The 24455-nt window shown below is 36.3% G+C and overlaps 1 pseudogene; it reads left to right on the forward strand.

The window, feature by feature from the left end:
- The window catches only part of LOC105992133, a 65626-nt pseudogene that overhangs the window by 34655 nt on the left and 6516 nt on the right, over nt 1-24455 (forward strand).

Raw genomic sequence — 24455 nt, forward strand, 5'->3', positions numbered from 1 at the left:
GTTAAGTTAATTCCTAGGTATTTTAGTTTTTGAGGGGCTATTACAAATGGAGTTGCTTTCCTAATTTCAGCGACACTTTTCTCATTGTTGGCATACAGAAAAGCCATTGATTTTGGTTGGTTAATTTTATATCCTGCTACTTTTCCAAAGTTTTGAATAGCTTGAGTAATTTGGGAATGGAGTCTATGGGATTCCTTAAATACAAGATCATGTCACCTGCAAAGAGGGAGAGTTTTATTTCTTCCTTCCCTATTTGGATCCCCTTTATGTTTGCATCTTGTCTTATTGCTGTAGCTAGGCATTCTAATACTAGATTGAAGAGAATTGGAGAGAGTGGACATCCTTGTCTTGTTTCTGCGTTAAGAGGAAATGGCTTAAGTTTTTCACCATTGAGTATAATGCTGGCTGTAGGTTTGTCATATACAGCCTTTATTGTATTGAGGAATGTTCCATGGATTCCTAATTTTTCCAAAACCTTCATTATAAAGGGGTGTTGGACCTTGTCGAATGCTTTTTCTGCATCTATTGAGTTAACCATGTGGTTCTTACCCTTGCACGTGTTGATGTGATGAATAATATTCATTGATTTGAGTATATTGAACCAGCTTTGCATCCCTGAAATGAATCCTGTTTGATCATGTTGTATGATTTTTTGGATGAAATGTTGAAGTTGATTGGCCAGTATTTTGTTGAGAAGTTTTGAATCAATGTTCATCAAAGAAATGGGTCTGTAGTTCTCTTTCTTTGATGAGTCCCTGCCTGGTTTGGGGATAAGGGTTATGATGGATTCATAGAATTTGTTCGGTAGTGAACTTTCTCTTCCAATTTCATTGAATAGTTAAAGGAGTATTGGTGTGAGCTCTGCTTTGAAGGCCTTGTAGAATTCCGCTGTAAAACCATCTGGTCCTGGACTTTTCTTAGCTGGCAGGTCTCTTATTGCTGTTTCTATTTCAATGCTTGATATGGGCCTGTTAAGCTGTTTTAACTCATCTTGGTTTACTTTTGGCATGTCAATATTTGCTAGGAAGAGGTCCATTTCTGCCAAGTTCTCAAACTTATTAGCATAAAGTTTTGAGAAGTATTCCCTTATAATGTTCTGAATCTTGGGTGTTTCTGTGGTGATGTTTCCATTCTCATCTCTGAGTTTATTTATTTGGGTGTGTTCTCTTCTTTTTCTGATAATATTTGCTAAGGGTCTGTCAATTTTGTTAATTTTTTCGAAGAACCAAGTCTTTGTTTTGTTGATTCTTTCTATAGTTTTTTGGGATTCTAATTAATTTAATTCTGATTTAATTTTAATTATTTATTTTGTTATACTGGATTGAGGTTTATCTTGCTGCTCTTTTTCAAGGAGGTTTAGATGTGTAATTAATTGTTTGGTTCAGATCTCTCCAATTTGTTGATGTAGGAGCTCAGAGCTTTAAACTTGCCTCTGAGGACTCCCTTTTCTGTGTCCCAGAGGAGCTGATAATTTGTATGCTCATTTTTGTTGAATAGCATGAACATTTGAATTTCCTTTCTAATCTCTTCCATGACCCACTCGTGATATAGCAGTGTGTTTTTCAGCTCCATGTGTTACTGGACTTTCTTAGGTGGCAAGATAATGAAAGGTATAGCTTCAATGTTTCTGAATTTGGTCAAGTTTGCTTTGTGGCCTAAAATGTGGTCTATTTTAGAAAATGTTCCATGTGCTGCTGAGAAAAAAGTGTATTCTGATGCTGTTGGTTGAAATATAAGGTAGATGTCCGGTAAATTTAGTTGATCTATGCCGCTGTTTAAATCTGCAGTTTCTCTGTTGAGTTTTTGCCAAGATGATCTATCTAGTGGGGAGAGTGGTGTGTTAAAATCCCCAACAATTAATGTCTTTGGATCTATGTGGGATTTGAGGGAAAGTAATGTTTCTTGGATAAATTTGGGTGCACCATTGTTTGGCAAATAGATATGTAGAATCGTAATATCCTCCTGAAAGAGAGATACCTTAATTAGTATGTAGCGACCTTCTTTATCTCTTCTCACAAATTTTAATTTTAAGTTTATTTTATCTGATATTAGGATTGTAACTCCAGCCTGTTTCTGGGGGACATTTGCTTGGTAGATTTTGCTCCAGCCTTTAACATTCTAAATGTCTTTGTTTTTATGGGCAAGATGTGACTCCTGAAGGCAGCAGATAGAAGGAATTTGTTTTTTAATCCAACTAGACAGTCTATGTCACTTAATTGGAGAGTCAAGTCTGTTAATGTTGAGAGAAAGGACAGAGAGGTACTTGGGAGTTCCTGCCATTTTATACACCTTCTTGGCGGCTGCGAAAACTGGATTCTTCCTATGGTTCTTGGATTCTCAGTTTAGGTGCAGTTTCTTGGCCTTTATTGTGGTCTTGTTGGTTTTCTATGTGTAGGACATCTTTAAGAATCTTTTGTAGGGCTGGTTTGGTGGAAACGTATTGTTTCAATTTTTCTTTGCTATGGAAGGTTTTTATTTGGCCTTCAGTTATGCAGTAGAGTTTAGCTGGGTACAGTATAGTTGTTGATAGTTGTTTGTTTTTAGGGTATGGCATACATCATTCCAGGCTCTTCTTGCTTTGATTGTAGAGAAATCTGAGGTAATTCTAATTGGTTTCCCTTTGTAGGTGATTAATCGTTTCTCCTTCACAGCTTTAAGGATCTTTGCCTTGGTCTGGGTTGATCTTGTCTGGATTATAATGTGACCGGGGATGTACTATTCTGGTCTGGTCTACTTGGAGTTCTAAAAGCTTCTTGTATCTGAATAGGCCTATCTTTTTGTATGTTTGGGAAGTTCTCTGCTAGGATCCCGTTAAACAAATTTCCTAGACCATTAACTTCTGTTTCTAGGTGCTCCTCTACACCCATTATCCTTAGATTAGGCCTTCTGATGGTGTCTTCCAAGTGTTGGATAGATCTATCATATTTCTTGGACTTTTCTTGGATGGTTGTATGTTCTTTCTCTATAATATCTAGGCTGTCTTCAATCCCCGAGATTCAATCTTCTACACAGTCTAAACTGCTGTCAAGGCTTTCTGCTTTGTTTTTTTTATTTATTTTCCTTCTAATTGTTCAGCTTTGATGGCTTCAAATTCTATGTTGAAGCTTTGTTTTAGATCTTGTGTGAAGTTCTTTACTTCCTTAATTTGGTGTTCAGTGTTTATTTTCAAATCCCTTAATTGATTGGTTCTGGTTTCCTTGGACTCCCATTCCTTTTGTTGGGTTCCATTCAGCATTCCCTTTGTGGTCTCCCTGACTTCCTTCAGCTCTTTGTTAATGGATCCCATGAATGCCTTTAGTGATCTTTATGTATTCTCATCCTGCTCTCTCAATTCATGTATTTCTCATTGCTTAGCTTGTTGCCGTTCATGCCATTCCTGTTGTTCCTTTTGAGTGTTCTCAGCCTGTTCACCCCATTCCTGCCTTTCTCTCTGAGTATTCTCAAGCTACTCATGCAAATCCTGTATCAGTTTTTGAGTAGCTTCCTCATGCTCATGATATTCCTGTATAAACCTTTGGATTGCCTCCTCTCTCTCCCTATCACACTCATACAGAGTCCTTTTTATGTTTTCAATCTTTTCATTTATCATGTTTGCCAGCAGAGTTTGTAGAGCTATTTGCGAACTCTTCTCTGGATTATTCATTATCTGTTCTGTCCCCTGATTATCATAAGTGGGAGTGGCTTACTCTGCTCATTTGGGATGAAAATAATACTAGTTTTGTGCTCGAACTCTAACTTAAGGCAAGCATCAACCAAAGTCAGAAATTGCACAGTCAATAGTCTGCAGATACAATCTAGTTCAACAGATACCTCTATTCAACATCAAACAACTATATATTAATTGGCTACGAACCACAAAGAAGAATTTGGATAACCAGAAATTATTAGGGTTAGGGAGATATGTGCGTAAAAAATAGGAATAGAGTGATGTGGGAAGGTACAGGAAGAGTTAACGTATCTAAGTCTTAATCTCAAAGCAGAAAAGAGGTTGGAGAGGATGAAAGGAGAGAGAGAAAAAAATGACGAAAGAGAAAGGGAAAAAAAGAGACCAGAAAAAAATAGAAAAGTAAAAATTAAAAATATTATGCAGAATTGAGAACAAACTATTGAAAGAACGTGCATATAATGAGAGAAGGGAAGGGATATAAAAGAGATGTGAAAAATTAAAAATAAAAATACTTAAAATATTATATAGGTAGAAAGAGGTAGTACTGCTCTTAAGAGATTCAAGTCTCAGAGGTTTTTAATTGAGTAATAAATTTGTGGATTTAGTGTGTTCACAATGGGGGATAGGATCTAATAATCAACTACGGGTTTATCTGAGGATGTGCAGAACAACAATTGAGTCACATAAAGAAGAACGAAAGAGAAGAAAAGGTGAAAAGTGTAAGGAAGAAAGGAAAAAAAGATCAGAAGTTCAGTAGAGCTAAACAAGAAACAAAAATATTTTTTTTAAGAAAAGAAAGAAAAAAAAAGAAAGTAAAACGCACACACACACGTTTCCCAAATATAAAGATTATAAGAGGAAAAAAAAGTTACTAGAAAACAATTTTTTTCAAAAAAGGTAAAAATTTTTAAAAAAAGTTTCAGAAAAGAAATAAATTATAAAATGTATAAAAAAGAAGAAGAAAAAAAAACAAAATTTCTTGGATTCTTTTGGGAGGGTAGGGAAAAATCCTGTATCTCCCTTGTGTCCATACTCAGCCTCTTGTTGGAGTTTCTGGTCTGCTTGTGGTCCTGTGGTTTGGTTAGTTTCTTAATTCAGTTTGTTAAGACAGGCAGAAAAATGCTCTGCTTTACCCAGGATTTTGTGATTCTCCTCCCAGGTTAGTTCAATGGGAAGGAGATCTGCTTTGAGTATCAGGAAAGAGGGAGGTGGCTTTTTCCTCAAGTTTGGAGATGCTGAGATGAGGCTAGGATCTGGATAGAGTTGAGGCCTTTCAGCAAACAGTAGCTTTTCCTGGGGGCTAGTTTGTGAGAAACTCACAGATCCCAGCCTGGAGCCACTCTCAGGGTTTATGTTTACTGAATTTCAATTGATTTTCAAGGCTGCTAAAGGGAGGGGCAGCCTCTGGCTCTGATTACCGGGTGAAGAAAGCCACTCCTAGGGCTGGTGCCCGAGTTGTGTGACTTTTCCCTGGGTGGAGCTGAGTCTGGCAGGTCAGGTTAGGCTCTTGTGACCTGCTAAATGACTCTAGATTTCTTCCAAGGCCTGAGTTGGACTTAGAAGCTCCGCCGAGCTTTGTCGGTATCCAAGATGGAGATCTTCAGTTCTGGGGGGGGGAGGGGTGGCCTTCCCTCCTCTGCTCCTTGAGAAAGAGTGAAGATGTCAGCCTTCTACTCATGCTGAGTCTTGGTTCCTGGGTCGTCTCTGGTATGCAAACTGCAGGATGAAGATGTTTGCTCCTTGTCGTTTCTTTCTGGTGTTGATTAGAATCTGCTTGCCTGCTGCGTCTGGCTCCTTAGTCCTGGACTCTCTGTGATTCAGGTATGGTGGCTGTAGTCACCACCGCCACTGCTGCCGCCACGGTGGTGGCGGCTGCTGGCAAGAGCTCCGATCTGTCTCCTTGCCTGGATTTTCCCTCTCTGGCCTGACTCTCTGTCCTTTGATGGCACACTTGGTGTGGTTCTCTGGCTTAGGACTGTTCACTGGAACTCTAAAACTGCTTTCTATGCGAGAGCTTGTTTAGCCTCCAGCTTCTCCTCTGCCATCTTCCCAGAACTCAGGATATATGATTATTGTCGCCTAAATATTTCCATTACTTTGAAATATCACGCAGAAAAAATGACTCCCCAATGCATTAGTTTTAGGAGAAAAGGCTTTCAAAATCTGATTAGATCATGACAGTAGGACCTACTTGAATGAGTGTGTCATCAGATAGAGTTGAAGACATTACATTTCTCCCTTTCCACTATGGAAAATATTGCTGGAAGTGCAGAAGCACTATTCTATGGATTCTATAGACTTCACTTGACTAGAAAAATCAGAAATAGATTATTATTGTTTAATAGCCATTTAGCATAAGCATTTTGATATAGTAGAGAATAAGTAGGTGATAGAAAAGATAAATTGACTTAAAATTGCTATCCATCACAGACATATGAGACACTTTTGAACAGAAATTAGGAGCACACTATGTGGAGATGTATATACACAGTCACACACACACATACTCACTCACTCACACACACACACACACACACGTATATATATTTATAACAAGCAGAGTCTGCTTGTTCAAAATAAAGGAAGGAGAAATAGGAGGTGGGATAAAGATTTTTTTTCATGCATTGAAAATTTTCCAAACTGTTTCAAGAAATAGTAGATACCTGAAACCTTAGAAATATACACAGTGTCAGACTGGAAGAGGATGGCAGATATGTAGCAGGGCTATAAGTGCATTCTCCACAAGAAACCAGTTTTCACAGCTCAAGGAATAATTCACTATGGGAAAATCACACCCAGTGAGCCATAAGTATACAGAGATTCTGACTAGTGAGGAGAAATTTAGGCAATTTGCCCCAGAAGACAGATTTGAGCACACGCAGCTGCCGCTACCACCAGTAGTTGCCGTGGTACTGGACAGACAAAGCCAAAGCAAACCTGCCAGAGCCTGAGGGCCACATCTCTTCACCACCTCCAGCATTGACTGCAGGATCAGGAGTGAAATTCCACATTCTGCTCTCCACTGTCGGGCCCAGATCAGGACAGTCTGAAAAGCCAATGGGAACTGTGAATATCCCCACTCTTTCCCACAGAACAGCTCAAGGAATTCAGCCCTCCCCTCTCTGCGACAGGAGAAAAATGTGATATTTGATACTGGCATAGACTCTGCCATAACAGCTGGAAGATAACTCTGGACACAAAAGCAGTGACAGCAGCACCATTTTTCTTGAGGGCAAGGATTTGAGCTTTTGAGAGTTGGCTCCATCCAGGGGAAGGCTGCCCAGCCTAGGAGGAGGGAATTTCTCACAGGCCAGGGAGGAACAACCTTCATTACCTGATGAGCCCAGAGAAGCAGCTAAGTACCCCTGAAGGCAACAAAGGAATTCCATCCATACAGCAGCCAAATGGGCACCTTAGCCGGCTGCAGGAATCTCACCAAAATTCATTAAAAATAATGAATAAAAACTGGATAAGCTATAAAAGCAGAGAAGCTCCAGGTTCATGGCCCAAAGTGGGTTCCCCACTTTGGGAAAAGCCACTGATTCCAAGCAGACCAATAACACACCTACCCCAAGTTCAGTCCCAGCAGCAACAAACTACAGTCTCCAACTACCTCCTCCTGGAATCACAAAAAATAAAGGAAGAAAGAAAAAGCAGATCTTGCTTTTTAGTCTGGGAAGAAGGTCACAAAGTCTCCAAGCCTGTAAAGCAAACTTTTTTCTGCACACCCAAACAAGCTGATTTGAAAAACCAACCAAACAACTGGGAAAACCGACCACTACATGCAACTCAAACACGCCATCAAGGGATTGGAAAGTGAACTTAGGGAAGACATAAGATCCTCCCAAAATAAATAGATTTTTTTTCTTTTTCCACAATTTTTTTATTATTTATTTTTTTAAAATTTCTTTTAATTTTTTTTGCTCCTCTACTTTTTAATTTTGCAACTATTTTTACTCTGTTACCTCTTTTTGCTGTCAGTTTTTAATGTTTTTGTTTTATTTTTGCTTTCTTGTTTTGTTTTTGTTTGTTTGTTTTTTTTTTTTGCTACAGTGCTGCTCATTTTTTTTTCCCCTTCCTCATTGTTGTTCTTCTCACAACTGGATAAACAGCCTACAATGATCTCTAGGCTTTCTCCTTAACTGTGTATATACTTAATTCAGAGTGTAAATTGATTGCCCATATTTGTAATTTTAGTATTATTACTTCATATGTATGTAATTGTTCTATTTTTCATTTTTTTGATGTATACATGTTTTCTTCTTTTCTATTTTTTTCCTTTTTAAATTTTTTCTTCCCTCTTTCTTGCATAGAATTGAGGTCTTAGTTTCCCTCCCTTTATTCTATTCCTTTGCTACATCCCTCTAATCTGATTTTTCTCCTCCTATATTTCATTGTATATCTAAATTTTTCCTCTATAACAAGCTCAACCCACTTACAATTATTTCCACTCCTTCATTCCCTGTTTGCTTTCTTTACTCTGTAGATCCCCATGTGTGAAACATTGAGCTAGACTGTATCTGTAGTCAGAGAGGCTGTGCCAAAATGGCTCATGGTGTTATCCCTTCAGCCCAGACCATTTTAAACCTCATAACGTAGCTACTCACTGACTACAACTGTTTATAAGCCCCACTTCTGAAACATAATGCCTTCCCTACAAAGAAAACCAGAGATAGATAAGGGAATAACTGTACATGATTTGGAACCATTAAAATCAGTGTAAAGACATGGACCAGGTGTGGATTCTGTCTTAAAACTGTGCTCAGCAGTGGTGTTGGGGCTACATATATATCCAGTAGAGAGATAGAGTGAAATACTTATTTGGATTGTATACCTCCAAAGTCTGCACAACTACTGGGATCCAAGTTGGTGCTTATCTTAAAATTGTTTTCTGGTGAGGGAGTGGATATACTTTCATCTCCAAAAAAGGAGAGATATAGTGAAAATATTTTGAGTGTAAACCACCAATGCCTGTGTAACAACAGGGCACTGGGTGAGGGCTTATCTTAGAATTGTGATTTAGTAATTGATATAATCTCACTCCTCAAAAAGGTGAGATAGTGTGAAATCACACTTTGTAGATTGTAAACCCCTAAGGTCTGTGATACTACAGGGCTCTGGGTAAGTGCTCATCTTAGAAATGTGTTCAGGTGTGTCATAGGATATAATCCGACTCCTCAAAAGATCAGATAGGGTGAAAATGCTTATAATTGATTGTAAACTCCCTAGGTTTGTGCAACTACAGGTCACTGGGTAGATGCTTGTCTTAGAATTGTGTTCTGGTATGTAATTGGATCTGCACTCAATCCCAAAAAAGGTGAGATAGAGTGAAAAGAAATCATTAAGTGTAAATCTCCAAAATCTGTGCAACCATAGGGATCTGGGTTGGTACCTGTACCTTAGTGAAGAATTGGTTTTGCATTCATTTCCAAATGGTTAAAACAAGCAACAGAAATACAAGAAAAAGGGCAAGTCAAGGAATTTCAACTCCCACCCAGGACAACCAGGCAAAAGAGCAGTGAATAAAAAATCCACAGGATATCTCTCAAAATGCTTTACAACCACTACTGGTAAACACGCTGATTGGAAAATTTTAAAGCCTACATAAGGCTATGCAAGAGTGGGATGAGGCTAAACAATGAATAATAAAAGAATTCGTGGAATCTGCAAAGAGAAAGCTGAATGAATTCCAACCAAAGGAAAAGGAGTCCAATGAGAGTATGGCCACTCAACTAAGGGATGTGAGAATGAACAAGGAACAAAATCAAGGAGACAAAGAAATCCATAGAGGATTTATAACAAAGCTTCAGCAAAGAAATTGAAGTCATTAAAACTGACCTAGTGGAAGAAAGGGAAATAAAAAACAAAGTAGAAAGAAGACAATTATTCAAAACAAATCCAAAAAATATGATGGATCTATTCATCATATAGAAAACACCATCAGAAGGCTTAATTTAAGGCTAATGGGTGTAGAAGTGGGCCTAGAAACATAAGCTAAAGGTCTAGGAAATTTATTTAACAGAATCCTAGCAAAGATCTTCCAAACATGCAAAAAAAAAATGAGCCCATTCAGGTACAAGAAGCATTTAGAACCCAACATAGACCAGACCAGAACAGGACATCCCAACACCATATTGTAATACACACGGGATCAATAAAGATTAAGGAAAGGATCCATAAAGCTGTCAGGGAGAAAAGATCAATCACCAGTGAAGGAAAACCAATCAGGATAACTACAGATTTCTCAGCAGAGATCATGAAAGCAAGAAGAGCATGGAATGAAGTATGCAACGTCCTAAAAACAAACAATTATCAATGAAGATTTGTATACACAGCTAAATTCTCCTTTATAACTAAGGGAAAAATAACAACCTTCCACAGCAAAGAAAAATTGAAACAATATGTCTCCACCAAACCAGCACTACAAAAGATACTTAAAGATGTCCTATACATGAAAAACCAATAAAAACGTGATGAGGGCAGAGAAAGAGCTCGCAAATTAGTAATCATATACATATAGGTAGGATATAGGAAATATGGCAGGAAATACAAAACACCTTTCAATCCTAACTCACAATATCAATGGGCTTAACTCTCCAATTAGACGACATAGAATGTCTAGTTGGATCAAAAATCAGGATCCATCTATCTGCTATATTCGAGGGACACACAGTGCCCACAAAAACAGACACATTCAGAAAGTGAAAGGCTGGAATGAATGTACCTAGCAAATGGCCCTCACAAACAGGCTGGAGTAGCAATCCTAGCATCAGATAAATAGACATCAAATTAAAATTATAGAGAAGAGACAAAGAACACTACATAATAATAAAATGATGTCTCCTACAGGAGGATATAATAATTCTAAATATGTATTCACCAAACACCAGAGCACAGAAATTTATCCAAGAAACACTACTTTCCCTCAAATCACACATAGATCCAAAGACAATGATCCTTGGTAACTTCAACACACTATTCCCCCCACAGAGATATCAACCCGGCCAAAGCTCAACAGAGAAATCTCAGATTTAAACAACCTCATACATCATTAGACTTAACAGATATCTACAGAATATTTCACCCAGTAGCATCAGAATACAGGTTCTTCTCAGTAACACGCAGATCATTCTCCAAAATAGACCACATTTTAGGGCACAAAGCAAATTTGTCCAAATTCAGAAACATTGAAATTATTCCCTGCATTCTCTCAGACCACAACGGAATAAAATTAGAATTCAATATCAAATGCCCACCAAAGAAAATCTTGTAAAACATGGAGGCTAAGCAACACAATAGAAAGAATCAACAAAACAAGGAGTTGGTTCTTTGAAAAAATTAACAAAATGGACAGACCCTGAGCAAATCTTAATAGAAAAAGAAGGGAACACACCAAAATAAAAAACGCAGAGAAGAGAATGGATATGTCACCACAAAAACAACCAAAATTCAGAACATTATAAGGAAATACTTCTCAAACCTTTATGCTAATAAATTTAAGAATCTGGAAGAAATGGAAGAATTTGTAGGAAATATTGATATGCCAAAACTAAACCAAGATGATTTAAACCAACTTAACAGACCCATATCAAGCATTGAAATAGAACTATCAATAAGAGGCCTCCCATCCAAAAGAATCCCAGGACCAGATAGATTTACAGCTGAGTTCGACAGGGCTTTCAAAGCAGAACTCACACCGATATTCCTCCAAGTCAATGAAATTTAAATGAAAGTTCACTACAAAACTTTTTCTATGAAGCCATTATAACCTTCATCTCAAAACCAGACCTGAACATATCAAAAAAAGAGAACTATAGACCCATTTCTTTGATGAACATTGATGCAAACTTCTCAATAAAATTTTGGCCAATCGACTTCAACAATTCATAACAAAAAAATCATACACAAGCCGGGCTCAGGTGGCTCACACCTGTAAACCTAGCTATTCAGGAGGCTGAGGTCTGAGGATTGCGGTTCAAAGCCAGCCTGGGCAGGAAAGTCCACGCGACTCTTATCTCCAATAAACCACTAGAAAACCAGAAGTGGCACTGTGGCTCAAGCGGTAGAGTGCTCACCTTGAGCTGAAGAGCTGAGGAATAGCACCCAAGCCCAGAGTTCAAGCCCTATGGGCCACAATAAGAAAAAAATATCATACACAAGATTCATTTCAGAGAGGCAAACGTGGTTCAATATATTTAAATCAATTAATATAATTCATCATGGTCAGTTTCCTTTTCACTGTTAAAAAATGGCTAGTCAATGTCTGCTTCTAAGCCCTGAGTTATCTGCTAGCTGCTCTAGCCTATTCTTTGCCACTATCAAAGGTGGAGTTCTTCTCTGGTACTGAGGGAGGGGCTACCTTCTAAACGCTGTCCTGTGAGGAGTGAGGACTTCCTGTAGGGTACTCATGCCTTTTCCTTGGTTTTTGGGCCATACGCAGTCTACATACATCTGTGGTCAGCACAATAAAGATTTCTCCTCCTTGTCCGTTCTTTCTTGTGGTGAGTAGAATCTGCTTGTACACCATCTCTGGCACCTTTGAACCAGGTTCTGTTTGTTGATATGGTGGCCACAGCAGCTACTGCAGCTGCCGCCAACAATGCCACCACTACCTCAGACACTGATGAATGCTCAAATGTGTCTCCTTAACCAAGTTGCCTTAAATTTTCCTCTCTGGCCAAGTTCTCTGTATTATGATGGTCTGACTCTCTAGCCTTGGATTTTTCACTGGAACACTAAAACTGGTTTCTATGTGAGAGCTTGATAAGCCCCTAGCTGCTCCTCTGTTATCTTCCTAAATCTGTAATTCTATTTCCCCAGCTTTCTTTTTAGTAGTTGGGGATAAGAGTCTCATAGACTTTCCTGCCCAGGCTGGCTTGGAACAGGATCCTCATGCCTCAGCCTTCTGAGTAGATATGATTACAGGCATGAGCAAACTCACAACCAAATTTTATGCTGCATTTGTTTCTGTTAGTATACAAAGATGTTTGTCTGTGTGTGTGGGGGGGAAGTCAATCATCTTTTATTTCCTCTTTACCAAGAGTTACTTTCTGGAAGAAATAAACCAGATTCACCACCATGGATCTACAATGAATAGAGGTTTAGAAATGCTTGGGACAAATTGCAAAAAACAAAAATAACCCCCCCAAACAAAAACAAAAACCCCCCCACGTTTCTGCATTTATACCATTCTTTATCATTTTTAGCTTCCATTATTGTTGTTTCTTCTTATTACTATGAAATACTTTTAGACACAAAGAAACACCCTTTACAATGTGTGAGTAGTTTAGAAAAATACAACTGAAGTAAGTGATCTTAGTTAACACTGTTTAAAATAAGTGATGATACAGTATACTTTAAGTTTTCCTCCCTACTTACATTAAGTCCCTTTTTGTATCCTCCCTCCATAAACATTAGTATTTAATTCTTTTACTTTTCTTTATAGTTCCTTCTCATATAAATTAATCCTTAAACCATACATTTTTATTTTTTTCTTGCTTTTAACTGTAACAAAAATAGAAGGGAGAATGTTGAAATGATAATATTTATCAAAATACATTGTACTCGTAATTTCACATGTTAAATTTTAAAATTACTTGAAGATCATAAAAATAGAACTGTTCTTCAGAAAGTAGCTCTGTGGATCAAGTGGTAGAGTGCTTGCCTTGAGTTGAAGAGCTCAGGGACAGCTGCCAGGTCCAGAGTTCAAGCCCCACAACTGACAAAAAAAAAAAAGAGGAAAAAAAGAAATATACTTCTTATATACAGTTTGTCTTAGTAATTGTCTTTGTTTTAGTTCATATTTGATGCTATATATTGTATTGTAAATTGCTATTTTAGAAAGCTATAAAATGTGTGATGGAATCAGAATAAATTGTATATCCATTACTTAAAACATTTATTATTGTTTTTGTTATTGAAATTACCTAAAATTTCATCTAAAAGATGTTTTCAGACATAAAGTAAATAAATGCCCACTATGTATTCCTAATGTATAATATAATACAAGAACTCATTCCTTTGAACAGTAATGTTTATCCATTAATTACTCTTTTCTTATGCTCTCTCTACCCCATCATTCTAAAATTCTACTTTAGCTCCTTTAATTTCGACATATGAATGAGAACATTTGTATTTGATTTTTTGTATTTAGCTTGTTTCATTTATATAATGTCTTATGTAAGATAATCCACGTTGCTGCAAAAGATGGAGTTTCATCTGTTTTTATATATGAAATGTATTCATTTTATATATATATATATGTTCATGTATTTGTTTATGTGTACATAATCACATATATTGAAATATGCAAACATATGATGCGTATATATGTCCTATATCCTTAAATATATATGAGTATAGTGTAGTACATAACATATAGTAAATATATACATTTAACACATAAATATCTTGATTATTGTGAATCATACTGCAATAAACATGCAAGTGATGATAAATCATTGCAAATTAATTTCTATTTCTTTAGACTTATATCCTGTATTGTGATTGCTGAACCAAGTTTTATTTCTGCTTTTTAGTTTTGTGAGGAAGCTCCATAATATTTTCCCAAATGACTGTATTAATTTACATTCCATACAACATTGGGTAGGTATCCTTTCTTCAGATCTTAGCCTTTGTGTTTTGCTTGTTTTTGTTATAGACCTTCTAACTGGGGCCAAGTGATAACTCAATATGGTTTTGGTGCATTTTTATAATTAGCATTATAGTGAAATTTTCATTTATTTGCTGGCCATTTAAGTATCTCTTTTTATACGTTGTCTCTTAAAAGAACAGTTTATAATTACTTTCTTCCATTTCAGGGTGTCTTTTCATTCTGCTGATTTTATCCTGCTCTCTACAGAAGCTCTTTGGATAACTTACTCATTTGACTCCACAAAAGTTATTGAGTTTCTTATCTCAATTGGTCCTTTTACATATGGCCTATTTTATACAACATTTTATATAACATGTTTATGTTTATAAAAAAATTGACCCTATTCCTTGGACCAAGAACCTGGTGACTAATTAGATGTTAGTTAGATCTACAAAATTTCTGGTCCTATTACAGAATTCTGCAATCAAGAATTAATATTTCGTGAGTTTCCTACATGATTATTACTTATGTTAATATATAAGTATCCTTTGTTTGATATTTCTATAATATGATATTCTTATCACAACATCAGTATAATTTGATCATTATGTTAATATTGTTTATTGCTCTTGTCTATGACATTTAGATAGATTGCCACTAGTTTTCTATAATCCTTTTTATTCATCTTACAAATATAAACTATGTATCTCCTTCATGTTGGTCATTAAAATATATACAAGATTCAGAGACAAAATACTTAAGACCTTCAGGACAAAAATCTTGCTTTTAAGATTTCTTCGTTATAATGAGGGAAAATACTTCCTTTCATATCAAACAATTTTTATTTTTAAAGTGAAATGCTTACTATGACTGGAATTGTGTCTCCCATCCAAAAAACAATAATTCATATGTTGAAATAGTTGAGAATTCCTTCATTTCTGAATGCATGTGAATTAAAGGTTTCAACGTGGTAATTAAGCTAACAAAAAACCATTTATAAATGTTCCTAACCCAGTTCCACTGGTGTCTCTTTTTTTTTGATTTTGTGTATGTGATCCAATGAGTTGAGCATGTAAAACAAGTGCTATATCATTAAGCTTTAGTAGCAGTTCCTGCATGATGATTTTTAAAGACAAGGAGATTGGAACATTTGAAGAAACATGTAGTGGAAAAAGCATGCTGTCCATTTGCAAAAAAGAGAGCCCTTAGATGAAACCAAAGACTCTTGTTTACAAAGTGCTTTTGTATTACCCCTTCTGAAGAACTGTGGAAAAATAAATTCTTTTAAGTAAACAGAACACTGCATGTTATGTTATTATGACATCCTTAGGAAAGTTTTGAGGAACAAATAAGGTGAAATAGATAGAAATATCAAGACAAAGAAAAGAAATATTAAAGTAGAGGACAAGTAAAATGTTGAATATAATGTCCATTAATAATTTATCATGTATTAAAGTACTAAGCAAAATAATGGAATTCCATAAGGATATGGGTTGGAAAACATGCTAATCATAAGAAAATCAGTAAATGATAAAAGTAGGGATTATTTACTAGATATTTTCATGGAAGGAAAATGAACCGAGAATACCAAAGAAAATGACCAAGAAACATTTAGTCAGATTCTTAAAAGAATTTTTGTTATTTTGACAGAAATATGTAGAAATTACACTAGGTAAAAGTATAACATAAGCTCACATTTTTAAAGTACTAGTCATTGCTTTATGAAGCATCATATAGATAGGAAATTTTGCTTAAATTAGAACCTTGTAGTTTCTCACCAACTTTAATCACAAATATGATAATCCTGAGAAATGATCTAAGTAGTCTTTTGTATTCAAAACATATTATTTCTTAAAATCATTGTAGTTGTTCTATTTCCTATAGAAGTAAATATCAACCATTTCATCTAACACTAACTCAGCTCCTTGCCAACTGATTCAAATGTGGGAAAGGCTCTAAGTGGCTTGACTCCATTTCAATGGATTCAATTTGCCTCCTGTTGGGAATTTTTTTTTTATTGTTCGTGGGGCTTGAACTCAGGGCCTAAGTGCTGTCCTTCAGCTCTTCAGCTCAAGGCGAGCGCTCTACCACTTCAGCTACAGCGCCACTTCTGGTTTTCTGGTGGTTTATTGGCGATAGGAGTCTCACAGTCTTTCCTGCCCAGGCTGGCTTTGAACCGAGATGCTCAGATCTCAGCCTCCTGCATAGCTAGGATTACAGGCGTGAGTCACCAGTGCCCAGCCCTGTTGGGAAATATTCTCTTGCTGAAAGTAAGACCTCATGGCCAGCAAAGAAAAGTCATGGGAGAATAGGAAAAATCTGTTGTCATAAAAAATGAAAATCATAACATTATCATTTCATCTCCAATCAGAATGGCTGCTACAAATGCTGATAAGGATAAAAGAAAAAAGAAAGAAAGCTTCAATCAGGCTAACAATGCAACTGTGATAGAAATCAGTATGAAGATTCATTAAAATTAAAAAATAGACATAACTACCATACAATATAATGATGCCAAACTTGGACATATCTCCAAAAATGTAAGACAGGATTAAATAGAAGCACTTGCATATATGTTCATTGTAATACTGTGCAAAATAATAAGGTATGAAAATAGCCAATATGCATATATGCACTGTAAGTGTCACAATGAAACTCTAATATGCAACTAATATTTGGTACTATAATGTTAAAATTTATGTTATTGTGTTTAATTACATGGGGCTGGAAAACTAAAATACGCTTGTACCAAATATATAAAAATGTATTGCTAGAAATTCCTGATGAAATAAAACTTCCCTTTCTGGATTATTAAAACAAATTTGGAGAAAAGTTTTTGTTAGATCAATGGTTGGATACTACAAACTAAGGTATGGGTTATTTACTTAGGCAATGAATGAGTATCCACTACAGTGACTTCAATAGCCATCAAGTCACAAAAATTCATTACATTGTTTAACATGAAATGGCATATCAATGCAAGTATAATATGCTATTTTTGAGATTCTCTCTGATACTTTGATACATGTATACATGATTATAGGTTTTAATCAAATTAAGTATATCTACATATGAATTCATAATTTTATTATGGTAAAAAAAATTCAGTATATTTTTTCTAAATTTTAGAAACATATAGCTAATGACTCTACAGGAACTCTACTGTGCAATAGTATAATATGTTAAAATCTTAATTGCACTGGGAAAATCTGTTGCATAATAATCAGAGTCCAGTAGATACAGATTTTTTTTTAATTCTTCATACCACACTTACATTATTTCTGAGGGAGTATCAGACAAAATTTATTTGTGAACAACTATTTGTGAGTACTTGCTTTGCCAAGTAACATATGGTCTTAATTATAAAACATTGACCAAAGACAAAAGGTGAAGATAATGATTATTATCTAAATGATGATGAATAATTTTCAATGTATTTCTAACAAAAAATATAAACATAATAAGTGAATATTTTCCTTGGTCAAATTATAGTTTTTTAGTCCATTGTTTTATTTAAGCATTTTTGTTACATTTATGATGAATTATTTATCATCTATTTGTATTAAAATCTGTATAAAATGGAGTAAAACTATGAAAAGCAATGTGTATTTCATAATATATATTATTAGAGCAATAAAAATTTTAAGTATGAAAATATCTCAATACATGTTAAGATGTATTATTATGAATTATATTAATTTGTTAAATGTACTTATGCACAAAATTTAAATATGGTTCACTATATAAACTCTTGATAATACCAGTCATGAACTTTATAATAAATGAAATCCTAATGAAATAATGTGCCCACCCTTCCCCATGTGAAAATGATACACATAAATTGAATTTAGAGTCAGGAGGAAGATGGCAGGTAAGAAGCTGGGGGCTAAACAAGGTCTCACATAGGAAAAAGTTTGTGTTTCAGTGAAAAATCCAAGGATAGAAAGTCACACCAAGTCTGCCATCATAGTACAGGGAGTTTGGCCAGGAAGGAAAAATTCAAGTAACTTGGTCAAGGACTAACGGTGTCTGCGGTGGTGGGGGTAACTGCTGCCATGGCTGAATATCAGCAGATAGAACCCGGGACAAAGGTGTCAGAGATGGCGCACAAGCAGATTCTACTCATCACCAGCAAGAACTGACAAGGAGTGGAAATCTTCATCCTACTGACCACAGACAGTCCCAGACAATGGACGATCCAGAAACCAAGAGAAACGTGTGAGTAACCCGCAAGACAATATACTTTTTCTCACAAAGCAGCATTGGGAAGGTAGTCCTTCTCCCAGCACCAGAGAAGAACTCCATCTTTGATACTGACAAAGAATGGGCTAGAGCAGCTAGCAGATAACTCAGGGCTTAGAAGCATACACTGACTAGCCATTTTTTAACAGGAAAAAAGAACCTGACCAGCAGGGCTTAGCTCTTTTCAGGGGAAAGTTACACTTCCAAGGCGGTGGAATCTCCCTCCAGGTCAGGGCGAATTTCTTTCCTGGGTAAACACAGCTAGAGGTGGCATGGGCAGCTCTCCCAGCTGTAGGAAGATAAAAGAAAAACAATTTGAAACTGGATATGGCATAAATCCTGAGAGTGGCTCCAGGCTGAGCCAGAAGAGTATCTCAGGAGCTAACCCCTCAGGAAAAAGCTACTGATTGCTGACAGGTCACAGTCCAACTCATATTCAAGTTCCATTGCAGGAATCAGATATCCCCTATATGAACACACAGCAAATAGCCCTCCCAATAAACTAGTGTAGTAGGAATGTCACAAAAATGCCATGCTGGTAAGGCAGAGCTTCATTCTGTCTGCTCAAACAAACTGATTTGAGAAACCTACTAAGCCACCTGAAACAAAACACCACAAGCAAGTCAGAGATTTACCAAGAGACTGGATACAGACACAGGGGAGACACAAGATCACCTAAACAAATCAAATAATTCTTTTTTCTACTTAATTTTTAAATTTTTTTCTATTTTTTTCATTATTTTATTTAAGGTTTTTCTTTTTTTTCTCTTTTATTTTTTCCCCATTTTCCCTTTGTTCCTTTTGCTTTTTTCACTCTACTTAATTACTGTTCTGTTCATCTCCAGATACATAGGCATCTTTGATGATTAGGCCTTATCCTTCATTGTGTGCAAACTAAATTCAGACATTGATTACTTAATCTGCAATTTCTCAACCTTAGTTCTTTTAATTGTAGCATTATTTATTCATATATATATATATATATATAAGTTTTAAACTTAAAATAATTTTTTTTACTTTTTTTGTTTCTTCTACTTTCACTTTTCTTCTCTCTGAATTTAGGTCTTAACTTATCTTTCTTCTCTTCCTTTCCCTCCCTACATTCTGTTATTCTTGTTGTCTCTTCACAATTCTCCCTAGACCTATTAATTTCTGGTCTCCTGACTCCTTCTATGATTTTCTTAGTCCAATGATACCTAGTTGTTTGTTGTTGAATGAGATTGTACCTGTACTCATTTTGACTGTGTCAAAACACTGCAAATACAGGGATCTGGGTTGATGCATGCCTTAAAATAGTGTTCTAACATGGAACTGATTTTGCTTTCAAACCCAAATGGTCAGAGCAAGCCATAGAAAAAGAAGAAAAAATGGTAAGTCAAGGAATCTCATCTCCCACTCACGATAAACAGGCAACAGAGAGTGAATGAATAATCTAGAGCAGAGTTGTCAAACTGATCTAAAAACACTACTGGTAAATATGTTGAAAAAAAAGATTGAAAGTCTACAAAGGGCTCTGTGTAAGCATGATAGGGAAAAGCATGAGTGTGATAGGGTAAAGTCTGAGCAATAGGAGGCTAAACAAAGATTATTAGATGAATGGCAAGAGTGTGATGAGGCTAATCAAAGATTAACAGAGGAATTTTGTGAGTGTGATGAGAATAAAAAAAGATTAACAGAAGAATTCATGGAATCCACAACAGAAAGCTAGAGGAATCCATGAATTCTACAAATAGAAGCTGAAAAAATTCTAACAGAAGGAAAGTAAATCCAATAAAACTATAACCACTCAACTAAGGGATTTGAGCAGGAACACTGAAAACCAAATCAAGGAGGTAAAGAAGTCCATACAAGATCAAAAACAAACCTTCAACAAAGAATCTGAAGCTGTCAAATCTGATCAATTATAAGTAAAAGAAATAAAAAAAAACAAATTTGAAAGTCTTCACAGTAGTTTAGACTTTACAGAAGATTGAATCTCTTGGATTGAGGACAGCCTAGACATTATAGAGAAAGAACAGACAACTATTCAATGCAAATCCAGGAAATATGATAGATCTATTCAATAGATAGAAGACGCCAACCATCAGTAGGCCTAATTTAAGGCTTATGGTTGTAGAGTAGGACCTAGAGACAGAAGTTAAAGGTCTAGGAAATTTATGTAACAGAATCCTAGCAGAGAACTTCCCAAACATGCAAAAAGATAGGCCCATTCCAATAGAAGAACCCTTTAGAACCATAAATAGACCAGACCATAACAGGACATTCCACTGTCACATAGTAATCCACACACCATCAATAGAGACTAAGGAAAGGATCCTTGAAGCTGTCAGGGAGAAAAGATCAATCACCTAAAGAGGAAAACCAAGCAGAATAACCACAGATTTCTCAGCAGAGACCATGAAAGCAAAAAGAGCCTGGAATGATGTATGGCACACCCTGAAGACAAACTACAATCAACCAACAATACTGTACCCAACTAAAGCTCTTTCATAACAGAGGGACAAATAAACACCTTCCACAGCAAGGAAAAATTAAAACAATGTATCTCCACCAAACCTGTTTTACAAATTATACTTAAAAATGCCCTACACATAGAAAACTAACAAGAGCATGATAAAGGCCAAGAAATGACCCCCAAATAGAGAATCATATAATCATAGTAAAATCCCAATAGGCACAGCCACTAAGATGGTGGATAACATGACAGGAACTATGAAATAGCTCTCAAACCTATCAATATTTATGGATTTAACTCTCCACATAAGCTACATAGATTGACTTGTTGGACCAAAAAGCAAGATCTTTCTATATGCTACCTTCAAGAGATAGACCTTGCCCATGGAAGCAAATGTATTCTGAAAGTGAAAGTCTAGAACAAAATCGGTCAATCAAACAGCCCCCATAAAAAGGCAGGAGATGCAATCCTAAAATTAGATAAATAGATCTCAAATTAAAATTAGCAAGAAGAGATAAAAAAGGTCACTACATACTAATCAAGGGATCTTTCCTACAGGAGGATATAACAATTCTAAAGATGTATTCACAACACCGGAACACCCAATTTATCGAAGAAACATTACATTCCATAAAATCACACATAGATCTAAAGACATTAATTTTTGGGGATTTTAATACCCCACTTTCCCCAATGGGTATATCAACTCTATAAAATCTCAACAGGGAAACTTCAGATCAAAACAACTGCATAGACCAACAATACTTGACAGATATCTACACAGTATTAGAACTAGCAACAAAAGAATACATGTTCTTCTCTGCAGCACCTGGAACATACTCCAAAATAGACCTTATTTTAGGGCACAAAGCAAATCTGTCTGAATTCAGAAACATTGAAATTATGCCCTGCATTCTCTTAGACTACAGGAAATAAAATTAGAATTCAATACCCAAAGTCACCAAAGAAAATCCTGTAACACATGGAGACTGACCAACACACTGTTGGACCATCAGTGGGTCATGAGGAGAACAAACCCAAATAAACAAAATCAGTGGTGAGGAAGTAACATTTCCACGGTAGGGGGAGACAAGATTCAGAATATTACAAGGGAATATTTCTCAAAATTATATGCCAACAAATTTGAAGAAATGGAAGAATTTCTAACAAATATTGATATGACCAAACTAAACCAAGATGGTTTAAATCAACTTAACAGATGCATATCAAGCATTGAAATAGAAACAGCAATAAGAGCCTTCCCACCCAAGAAAAGCGCAGTACCAGATAGATTTACAGCTAAATTCCACAAGGCTTTCAAAGCAGAACTCACACCACTACTCCTCCAACTCTTCAATGATATTGAAAGTTAAAGTTCACTACCAAACTCATTCTATGAAGCCATCATAATCCTCATCCCAAAACCAGGCAGGAACTCATCAGAGAAAGAGGACTGTCCATTTCTTTGATAAACATTGATGTAAAACCTCTCAACTAAATTTTGGCAATCAACTTCAACACTTCATCAAAAAAATTATACACTATGATCAAACATGATTCTTTTCAGGGATGCAAAGCTGGTTCAATATGTGCAAATCAAAGACTATAATTCATCACATCAACAAGAGCAAGGATAAAAACCAAATGATTATCTCAATAGATGCAGAAAATGCATTTGACAAGATCCAACATCCCTTTATGAGGAAAACTCTGGAGAAACAAGGAATCCATGGAACATTTTTCAACATAATAAAAGTGGCATATGACAAATTCAAGCTGGCATTATATTTAATTGCAAGAAGCTACAGCCATTTTTTTCTAAATTGAGGAATGAGACAAGGATATCTGCTTTCTCCACTCCAATTCAATACTAGAAAGCCTCACTAGAACAATAAGACAAGACACAAATATAAAGGGGATTCAAACAGGGAAAGAAGTAACTCTCCTTCTTTGCAGATGACAAGATCTTGTATGTGAAGAACCCTATGGACTCCACTCCCAAAGTTCTTGAGCTGATCAAAAGGTTAGCCAAGTAGCAAGGTAAAAAATTAACCCTCAAAAATCAATGGATTTCTGTATGCCAATAACAAGAAGGGTGCAACTGAAATCAGGAAAACAACTCCTTTTTTAATAGCCCAAGAAAAAATAAAATACTTAGCAGTTAACAAAAAAGGGGGAAGACCTCTAGGATAAAAACTTTTAAAACCTGAAAAAGAAAATTAAAGCAGAACTAGGAAAGTGGAAACACCTCCCATGCTCCTGTATTGGGAGGATTAAAATTGTGAAAATGCAATACTGCCAAGTCTATCTACAAAGCCATAGTAATCAAAGTTGTTTGGTACTGGCACAAGAGCAGACAAGAGGACCAATGGAATAGAACTGAAGACCCATAAATGAACTAACAGACCGGTAGCCACCTAATCTTCTATAAGGAAGGCACAAAAATAGAATAAACGAAAAGCAGCCTCTTCAGTAATTGGTGCTAGCAAAATTGGTTTAAACACCTGCAGAAAACTAAGTTATTCCTTATATATCACCCTTCACCAGAATCAATTTCAAATGGATCAAAGATCTCGAAGTAAAAGCAGATACCCTGAAAACATTACAGAAAGGAATAGGAGACACTCTAGGGTTCTTGACACAGGCTGAAATTTTCTTAATAAAGACCCAGAAACACAAGAAATCAAAGAAAGGTTGGAAATGGGATTGCATGAAACTGCTGAGCTTCCGCATGGGAAAGTACATAGCTAGCAAGATCAATAGAAAGCCCACAGATTGGGAGATCTTCACTACCCATACAACAGACAAGGGCCTCATATTTAAAATATACTTAGAACTCAAAAAATTAAATCCCCCAACCACAAATCCTCAAAGAAACAACTGCCTGATTTATAAGTGGGCTAAAGATTTCAAGAGAGACTTCTCTTAAGAGGAAATATGAATGGCCAATAACACATGAAGAAACGCTCAACTTCTCAAGCCATAAAAGCAATGCAAATTAAAACAACATTGAGATTCCACTTCACCCCAGATAGAATAGCTATAATCAATAAATCTAATAACAGCAGATGCTGGAAGGGATGTGGCCAAAAAGGATCCCTACTGTACTGTTGCTGGGAATATGAACTTGTTCAACCACTCTGGGATGCAGTATGGAGGTTGTTCTTGGGATTTTCACTAATGTGAGAAATTGGCAGATAAAAATTTACTACATTTCCTTGTAGAGAGCTGTGTGCAGCCGCACCTGGAAGATGGCGCCGGCTTCCGCCCTCCACCTTCCCGATGGTGAGTGCTCTCTGTGGTAAACAACTCCTTATATGGCTAAGGCAAAGAATCTGGCTTGCTTCCGTGCAACTGAACCTATTGGTGGTTCCCACGTGGCGTATCAGGGTTGGCTACCCAGTGGGTACTTAAGGCTGTGGGGAATTCTCCCCGGGGTTGGGGTCAGAAGATTGCTCAAAGGTCCTGAATAAACTGCAGAGAGAAGAGTTCGGTGT

The sequence above is a fragment of the Dipodomys ordii genome, unplaced genomic scaffold (assembly GCF_000151885.1).
Source record: "Dipodomys ordii isolate 6190 unplaced genomic scaffold, Dord_2.0 Scaffold80, whole genome shotgun sequence".
NCBI lineage: Eukaryota > Metazoa > Chordata > Mammalia > Rodentia > Heteromyidae > Dipodomys > Dipodomys ordii.